Below are 8,108 nucleotides of genomic sequence, written 5' to 3'. Positions count from 1 at the left end.
AGGCAACAGGAAAGCCAGAGCAGACCAGCAGTAAGTTCAAGAGGAACTGAGCAAGAAGCTTATCTGTTTCATAAGCCAAGAGGCCGAGGCACTGGGCTGGGGCTGGGGTTTCCTTTCTCAGGGAGATGCTGTTTCAGAGAGAGGGAGCAGGCAGCTAAGGAGAGGTCAGGGCTAGGGGCCAGCAGCCCAGACTGATGGATGACACACAGTCTTTTGGGGAGGCCTTCAACCTTTTCTCGCTTTAAAAAAAATTTTTTTTTGGCAGCTGGCTGGTACAGGGATCGAACCCGGGACCTTGGTGTTATCAGCATCACACTCTAACCAACTGAGCTAACTGGCCAGCCCTCACCTCACTTTTCTAAGCCAAAGAAAATCACTCAGGAATGCTTTCCACAGCTCCCTCCTGCACTGCCTTAGGGGACTTCTCCCTGTCTCCCTCCACCCTAGGTGACCTGTTCCCTGCTGGTCCTGAGAGTCCTGCCCCTGGCCAAGGCGGACATGTATCAGTTCTTACCACTCACACAGACTCAGCTCTGGGTGCAGAGAGGCAAAACTTCAAAGGCAGTCAGATCTGGGCTGTGGGAAGGACAGCACATGAACTCCGCTTGGAAGGAAGTTGTCACTGCTGCTACTAATGTTAATGGCAGCATTCTGGAGCTCCTTTTTGGGTCAGGCCACAGTAAAGCACCAGAGTGTCTTAGATATTACATGGAGCACAGTGGCTGACCATTTCTAATGCTGTGTGATGTTCAACAAGCCACTGCAGCTCTCTGAGCTTCAGTTTTCTCAGCTCATCTATAAGGTCCCTTCTAGAACCAAATTTGAAAGAGTCTACAAAATCTGTCAAAATCACACAAATCCCCTAGTTCCAAATCAGAAGCAAGGGGTATGCTCTTCCTCACACTCCATCATCCTTAGGAGTTATCTGGTGTCACAAGCCACCCCAGTCCCAAGAAAACTAAACCCTCTGTACATCTTCCCCATCTGGTTCACTGGACACCTAGACCATGCCCACAGCCCCAGTATACATGGGCACGCACACGCACACACCAGGACCCTCCTCCTCTCCAAATAACTGGATGGCTTTGGGTCCTGCCTGGCTGTGGCATGGGCTGTGCCAATGGGTGTTGCTGACCTCCCACAATGGCCTCCACCCATGTGGCTCCCTGTGAAGGCCTTGGCCTCTCACCCTTCTCTCCTGCCCCCACTCAGAAGCTCACAAAGTATGTGGGCCAAGGCTGCCAGATGTTGGCTGTGACATGGTCTCTAACAGTGGTCTTGTGAACCTGAGGGGACCAGCAAGTCATATGATGGAGTGTTTTGCAGCCATTAAAACTGAAACTTAGAATTACTGACATAAAAAATTAAATATAAATTTGGCACCTTTAAAATAAATTATCAACATAGAGAGGTGTTTGAGGCATACACTGTTAACTCAGCAAGACAGGGCCCGTTTCTGGGCCGGCCCAGTGGCTCACTCGGGAGAGTGCGGTGCTGATAACACCAAGGCCCCGGGTTCGGATCCCATATAGGGATGGCCGGTTCGCTCACTGGCTGAGCGTGGTGCTGACAGGGCCCGTTTCTGTGATGTAGGAAAGAAGCACAGAAGGATGTACCAAATGCACCAAAGGGCCTGGGAGGAATGAGCTTTCCCACGTTCCTTGGGTTGTAGGATTATAGCGATTTTCTTCTTTTTGCTGGTCTGTGGTTTCCAATGTTTTCTGACATGGCTATGCATTTTTGGGGAAGTTCAAAGAATTTACTCTGTGGCTGTTGGGTCAACTCACTCTCCTTCCCACTGGTGCTGCAGGCTCTGTAACAGTCAGGTTCCTGCCAGTCTGCCCTGCAACGGATCTGCCATGCCCTGTGCCACGAGCAGTGATTGGGCACTGCTCCTCACCCTGCTCTCCAGCCTTTCCAACCTCTCCTTCGAGGCTCTCCTCCTGTCACAAAGCCTCCCCAGGTGAGTCAATGAGGGGGACCTGCCCTCCAGCCACCTGCTCCCCCGGCTGGAAATTGCCTTCCTTACCACCCACACTGTCCTTCCCCCCAGTGTGTGGCTTCTCTCTCCCATCAGGTTGTAAATTTCCTGAGAGTGAGACCGATACTCAGCCCATTGCTCACTCCCTACCATACCTGGACCCCATGGAGAGTTCAGTTATCCAGGAAAGGACTACAAGGCACAGGGGGCTCAGGCCTGGCTGGAGCCAATGGTCTAAATGGGGAGAAAAGGCTGATGTAATACATGATGTATTACATTAATTAATGTAATATAAGGGAGGCAGCGAGTGGAAAAGATAAGTCTGTACATAGAACTAAGTTCTATATTTTATGCTTTGGAGTAAAAAGGAAGGGCTTATGGGAACTGATCTCTGGCCTCTCAGACTGCAGCCAGGGCCACATGAACAGCCGAGAAGGAGCGGTGTCTGATTCCAACAGGAAAGGGGGTCCTGGACCCACCTCTCCTCTCCCCACCCCCTGCTATAGCTGTTGCCTTGGTCTCTGAACCCCTGGTCAAGTGGCTGATGGACTTGGGACTGACTTCAAGCTCTGGTCCTCTCCAAAGGAATCTGAAACTATGCCACAGGCCACACTTCAGAATGCCTGCCCTGCCCACAGCCCCAGCCACAGAGGCAGCCAGGTATTGTATCAAGCGCACTCCTGCCTCAGGGCCTTTGCATCTGCTGTTGTTCTGACTGGAGAGCTCTTCCCAGGCAGAGGCACCTCTGATGTCTACAGAGCCCCTCCCTCACTCCACTTAGGCCTCTGTCCAGATGTCACTTTATCAGAAATGTTTCCAAGCCGATTAAAATAATAGCTCTCTGGTCACCCTCGTTCTTTAATTAATCTTCTGTCAATTTCCTTCAAAGCCCTTACCCCAACCTGATAGAATACAGTGAGTCATTTATTATCTTTTTTTGGTTTTTGGTGGCTGGCTGGTATGGAGATCCCAACCCTTGACCTTGGTGTTATCAGCACGCTCTAACAAACTGAGCTAACTGACCAGCCCTCATTTATTGTGCATCTCCCTACCCCCAACTAGAATGTAAGCTCCATAAAAACAAGGGACTTGTCTGGATGGTTAGCTCAGTTGTTTAGAGCGAAACCTTGTAACACCAGAGTCAAGGGTTCGGGTCCCCCTGCAAAAAAACCAAAAAACAAACAAAAAAACCCCCAAGGGACTTGATTTTTATGCATTGCTTCATTCTCAGTGCCAAGCCAGCAGTAGTCAGGCAGTCAATAGTTGTTAAATAAATGTTTGTCAGATGGAGAGAGCCCTCGAACACCCCTCTCGGCAGGTAGGATAAAAGGTGGGTAGCTCATCCGTGGATAGCCAATCCGTAGGTGATCACAATCTACAACATGGTCTGACATGAGCCATGACATGGCTGGCTCAGTTCGGGTCTTCTGAGACCCCAATTGAGAAATAAAGCTGAGAACACCAAGAACAGGGGGCCATTTGCTGTGGGAGGGAGGGTGAAATGTCGTTCATCCTGAAGAACAAGCTGTGGTGGCCCATGTTGGCCCTTGAGGACCCATGGGTGCAGATGGTGGGGCTAGAGGATGAGGAGCTGGCTGGGTGGAGGGAGAGGCCAGGCCAGAGAGGCCACAAGAGGGACCACAGAGAGGCTGTACTTCCTAGAGCCACCCCCTCTCCTGCAGGCTTCGGGAGCCCACGTCTCTCACCTCCTTGAGTAACCCCCCATTTCCAATGAGTGCCTTGAATCCCTGCAATCAAATTTGCCCATGAAGGCGGAAATGTCAGCCACCAGGGGCAGTGGGCCAATTACAAGAAGATGATATCCACATGCCTCAAGGCAGCCCCAGGGCCAATCGCTGCCCCACAATTGGGTGGTAGAATGTCCCCTTTGGCTGTCGTTCTGTGAGCATGGCCCTGTGAACTGCCCCAGCTTTTCTCCCTATCCTTAGAAATTCTATTTAAACTGCAGTCCTGGGCAACAAGCAGGGAGTCCTCCCTGCAGGAGAGAAAGCAGTTCAAAGTAACAAGTCATTTTCATAGATGGGAGAGAAAACAAAAGAGGCAGGGTCCTCTCTCACCCCAGGCACCACCTGAGCTCAGCTTCATCTGGCAATTTTATCTTCTCATGTCTGGTCCAGCCTCATTTAAACATTTCAGATCTCTGAAGCTTGGAGTGTCCACGAGAGGTTTTCATTTGCCACAGAATCAATAGTGCAAATTTTGTTCCATAAAAATCTGCCAAGTAGAATCCTAAACTTTTCCAAGTGAGAGTGCTGTTTCTTTTCCCAGCACAGCGCCTGCCCCACTGGGCATCCTCCATGGTCCAGGTGGGAGGCCAGCTCCCTGGGGCCACAGAGGACCAGAACTGGGCTGGGGTGAGGCACCAGCTCATGAGCCCTACATGAGCTATTTGGCCCCTCTGAGCCTCAGCATCCTCATCTGTAACTTGGGAATAATAAGACCTGCCTTTTCTGCTCTTAATGAGGCATTGCACAGGGAAAACTGTGTGGCCTCACTCCTTTCTACATCCTCCTCACACAAAAAAAATCCCTGTTTCTTCCACTAAAAAAATCCTCCTGGTTCCTGGTACTAAGTTTCTTTTTTTCTTTCCCATTTTTTTTTTTAAGCTCTATGTTATCGTGATTTAATTTTTCACATAGTTACAAAATGATTAAAAAATTAAGTTTTGGGGCCGGCCCGGTGGCGCACTGGATGAGTGCGCCACTTGGGAAGCGCGGCGGCGCTCCCGCCTGAGGGTTCGGATCCCACATACAGACCGGTTCCCGCTCACTGGCTGAGCGAGGCGCGGGAGCAACACCGAGGGTTGCAATCCCGTTGCTGGTCTCCGGTCCGGTACGGGGGCAACACTGAGGGTTGCGATCCGTTGCCAGACACAAAAAAAAAAAAAAAAAAAAAAAAAAAAAAAAAAAAAATTAAGTTTTGGTGCTAAGTTTCTTGTGTTCCAATCTACATGTACAATCATTCAATCAACATTTACTAGCCAATTATTAGTTTACTGATTCATCACTTCTTACCAAATGTGCTACTTGTGCTACACAGGACATGCGTACTATGTGCTACATTTTATTAGGTGCAGGATGCTGTTTTTGTTGGGTCATGGTAGGAAACAGAGAGCATCCTCAGACTGAATAATTAATTTGAAGAATATATAAGGAAGGTGAGAACAGGGGGAGGGAAACCCTAAGAGATGATGAGGGGAGGGAGCTCTTACTGAACTTCGAGATGGAAAGCGCTGCAGAGAGAGCCGCTGGCAGGAGCTGGGGAGCAGATGCTTCCAGGGCCTGCCCACAGCCCTTGCTTTTACCATTTTAGCACACACCAGCCTGACTTTCCAACACCAGAACCTGCATTTCTTTGCCTGAGGGCTTTCCCTAGCAGTGGGCTAGCTTTGCTCACCCACAGAGCAGACCAAAAGTGCCGGGGAATTAATACCTCCACAGGAACAACCCGCAGCCAGTGACCGATGGGAGGGGGTGTGTGAACATCCCAGCTCCCTCACACTTTGGGTGAGATAAGTTTGAGGTGCATGTTCTAGACGTATCCCAAAGTTCCTCAGTGGGGTCAAGCTCTGGTTGCCCTCAGCGGGAAGTCACTTGGGGAACGCGTTCATCATTAGCCTCTTCCCTCCTCTGTCTCACTTCCCCATTGAGCTCCTGGCATTTACTAGGATCACCTCCCAGATAAAACTACTTGCTTGAATCCTTGTCTCAGGCTGTGCTTCTGGGGAAGACTTTGGGTGACCTTTGGTGGAGGGACACAGACAGCCCATGGTGAGTCACCATGGTTGAACCCAACTGGAAGCAAGTAGGTATGGGAGCCCATTGCTGAACTTGGACAGGCCAACCTCAAGGGATAGAGTAGGGTGGAGAACAGATCTGGAGGGGCAAGGGGCCATGCAGTAGCCAGTCTCCTCATGGAACTTCCCAACCAGAGGGGAAGGCAGATAATACAAAAGTGACAGCAATGAAGTGGGTTGAGTACTGTGACAGGGAAGTACAGGGCCCTCCAGGACTCCCAGGACCCCTCCCCTAGTCCAGGCAGTGAAGAAAGTCTTCCCAGAGGAGGCAGTGTGTAAGCTGAGACACGTGGCTCACTTGGGAGAGTGCGGTGCTGATAACACCAATGCCACGGGTTCAGATCCCATATGGGGATGGCCGGTTAGCTCACTGAGTGAGCGTGGTGCTGACAACACCAAGTCAAGGGTTAAGATCCCCTTACTGGTCATCTTTAAAAAAAAAAAAAGCTGAAACCTGAAGGATCGGAGTGAAGGGGAAGAGGCAGCAAAGAGTGTTCTGGAAGAACGAGCTGCTTGTGCAAATCCTTAGGGACAAGAGAGAGCATGATTCAGTCAAATCAAAAGAAGTTCAGTAGACCTGAAGCTCAGAATTCAAAGGGGAGCATGGGGAGAGACGAGGCCAAACTGCGGGTTAGGCAAGGTGGAAGGGCTTGACGGCCGGGCTAGGAAGCCTGGACCATCCCCTGAAGGAAAAGGGATTTAAGCCAGCGGGTGAGCGGAGCACGTAGTACTGTGGAATCCTGGCTGGAGACAGGATGTGGGGGAGTCGGTAAGTGGCCACTGCAGCCGTGGGAGTGCTGAAACCCCCAGAGCTGAGCACTGGCGGGGGTGGGGGTGGGGGGCAGACAGGGCACAGCCCAGGGAGGCACCACTTTTGAGGGATGGCAAGAGGAGGTGAAGCTGGCAAAGAAAGCTGAGAAGGAGCAACTGCAGAAGTAGGAGAAAGGAAGCTGCCATCAGGGAAGCTGGGAGAACAGTGTGGCCAAGAGAGTCAAATGCCACCAGAGGGTCGAGGAGATTAGGAAAATGTTCAGTTAGCCTCAAGCCAGGGCAGTGACAGTGTAGTGACGGGGGAGAAAGCCAGAAGTCTGGCTGGAGGAGCAAAAGGGAGAGAAGGGCAAGGAGACTATAAGTGTAGACAACTTCCAGGATGCCAGGAGGAGACGGCTGAGTGATCACAAGGGGTCTGAAATGAGGGGCAGAAACAACTCACCCCCCAGTGCAGAAGAGAGAACTCAACCGCATGCCCCACAGACAGCAAAAAAAGAGTCCTCTTTGTTGGCACAAAGCACTAAGCACACTGGTGACCTTCCTGTGTGCCCTGTTTTGCTAGGAGGGACCATAGGGGACTCCCGAGTCTCCAAACTGGAGCAGCCAGAGCAGCAGCTAAAGGAGGAAGCCCCTCACTCCAGCTCTGACCAGGGCCCCCCTGCATTTATGTGTTTTATATTCTGGACTCTGACATTAGGTATCATTTGAAGAAACTGTTCTGTTGCTGCAAAACATTTGAAAGACCATCGATCTAGTCATATTACAGACAGGTAAACTGAGGCCTGGAGACAAGGAGAAATGTCCAGGGTCCTAGGGAGTCAGCCACAGAGATAGAACCAAACCCATCCCCAGGACTCCAACTTTGGTGTTTTTTCCAGAACCCCAGTCGCCACAAAGAAAAGGGCCATGGCAAGGCCAGAGCTGGGGTTGCTATGGGACTACAGTGAGAGGCAGAGCCTGGCAGCCAGTGAAGAGGGAGACAGACAGGAAAGTAAACACGCAGCATGTTGCATGCAGCACATGCCAGCGAGGGGCGGCAGGCGAGCGGGCTGCCTGCAGCGCAAGAGCAGAGCCACTTTCTTCCAGCGTCAGCCCGCCTGGGCTGCCCCATGCTGGCCACCAGGTGACCTGCCCGGCCCTACCTCCCAGGGCTGGCTGCCTCAGCCCCCGGCCCATCTCATCGCATGCTCCTTCCTTCTGCCAGCCTGCTCAGACAAGGCCATGAATAGAACATTAAAGGCAAAACCTTCTAAAAGAAAAAGCAGCTCCCTGGTAGGAGTCGCCCCACTAAATGTCAAACGCAGAGCAAGGCTTCCTGCCTCCTGTGCTTCTCACTAATGGAGGCTCCTTAGCCTCATCTCCCCATCAACCAATAGCCCCATGAATAAATCATCGTTAGAAGAATGCCAGTTTTCCCTCTAGGGCCCATGAATCTCTCTACATAAGCATATGTAAAGGCCCCTTCACTGTGTGTTGGCTCAGGGGCCCAGAGAGAAATGGCAAACTCTGCTGGGACCATTTTGGACGCAGAAGCGAACT

The 8,108-nt window shown here is 51.3% G+C and overlaps 1 non-coding gene across 1 annotated transcript; it reads right to left on the bottom strand.

Annotated features, from left to right (window-relative positions):
• Nucleotides 1–266: 266 nt before the first annotated feature.
• Nucleotides 267–340, bottom strand: TRNAI-GAU. The gene has a single exon. It is a non-coding gene; the product is annotated as a tRNA-Ile (tRNA).
• Between the last annotated feature and the right edge of the window lie 7,768 nt (nt 341–8,108).

Source organism: Galeopterus variegatus, unplaced genomic scaffold (assembly GCF_000696425.1).
Source record: "Galeopterus variegatus unplaced genomic scaffold, G_variegatus-3.0.2 Scaffold201, whole genome shotgun sequence".
Classification (NCBI taxonomy): domain Eukaryota; kingdom Metazoa; phylum Chordata; class Mammalia; order Dermoptera; family Cynocephalidae; genus Galeopterus; species Galeopterus variegatus.
Note: the sequence above shows the minus strand (reverse complement) of the source record. Positions and strands in the feature narration are given on the sequence as shown.